The 1,278-nt window shown below is 45.0% G+C and overlaps 1 protein-coding gene across 3 annotated transcripts in view; it reads right to left on the bottom strand.

Annotated features, from left to right (window-relative positions):
- Maats1 (MYCBP associated and testis expressed 1) overlaps positions 1-1,278 on the bottom strand; it is a 62,734-nt gene that overhangs the window by 9,366 nt on the left and 52,090 nt on the right. The gene's annotated exons all lie outside the window — the stretch shown is intronic.

Here is a 1,278-nt window from a genome sequence, read left to right as displayed (position 1 = left end):
GGACAGAAGAGGCTCTTGGATCCCCTGGGACTGGAGTTATAGACAGTTGTTAGCTGCCATGTGGGTGCTGGCATACGAATCCAGGTCTTCTGCAAGAGCAGTCAGTGCTCTTAACTGCGGAGCCATCTCTCCAGCCCCTATTTTATTTTATTTTATTTATTTTATTATTTTATTTTATTTCATTGTATTTTATTTTATTTTATTTTATTTTATGAGACAGGGTCTCCTTGTAGCCCCAGGTGGCCTGGAACTATGTAGACCAGGCTGGCCTTAATCTTGCAGAGATCCACCTGCTTCAACCTCTGGAGTCCTGGGAAGAAAGGCTTGTGCCACCACACCCAGCAGGACCTGTTCCTTAATGGGCACAGCAGCTCAACTTAAGTATACGATACTTATTCTGTATCTACCTGGAATCCCAATATCAACTTTGAACCCTATGCCTTCCCTACCTTAGCATCTTAATGGAAGTTCAATACATTATCAACCAAAATATATCTATTCATGTCTAGTATTATGGGCATCTATGCTGATGTTGCAGAAAGCCAAAGTGCATACACACATGCTTGTTCATGAAACCTACTGTAGTGGTTTGAATGAGAATGGTCTCTCCACCCCCCCCAGCCCCCCACCCGGGAGGCTCCCCAGATGGCAAGCCATTTGAGGAAGATTTGGAGTGTGGCCACACTGGAGGAAGCACTTCAGTGGGAGAAGTCTTGAAGAATTCCAGTTTCCCTCTCTCCTTCCTGTGCTTGTTTAAAAGATGTGAGCCTTCAGCTTTCTGCACTCAGCTGCCTCCTGCCCTGCCTCCCAGACATGATGGACTCATCCCTCTGAAACTGTAAGCCCAATAAACTCTTCCTTCTGTAAGTTGCCTTGGTCATGATGTTTTATCATAGCAACAGAAAAGTAAGGAATACACCTACCATTTCATTCAGGAAGTAAGCTGTACATATATAGAACATTAGACAGCAGAGTCATACAATAGCAGAGCTGGGAGTTTAGCTCGGCATACTTGTAATGACACACGTATTTGTACATCAGTGGTCCTTCAATCAGGCTGGGAGGTTTCTTAACCCTTCCTTATCCTTTCTAGATGTGACTGGAATTTCTGGCTTCTTTCCATCTGGTGATCCCAAACTAAACTGAAACTGAATTCCCCGATTGGCCCCCTGTCTCTAAGGTAATTCTCTTCCCTTGGCTACCTCAGAAGAGAGCAACAGTGTGGGCCAGAGGCGCAAGCCTTATACTTGATGTCTCCACTTCTCACTCTGGCCTCAC

The sequence above is a fragment of the Nannospalax galili genome, unplaced genomic scaffold (genome assembly GCF_000622305.1).
Source record: "Nannospalax galili isolate Female #2095 unplaced genomic scaffold, S.galili_v1.0 scaffold18, whole genome shotgun sequence".
Taxonomy (NCBI): domain Eukaryota; kingdom Metazoa; phylum Chordata; class Mammalia; order Rodentia; family Spalacidae; genus Nannospalax; species Nannospalax galili.
The sequence above is the reverse complement of the archived record's forward strand: the minus strand, read 5'-3'. Positions and strand labels throughout refer to the sequence as shown.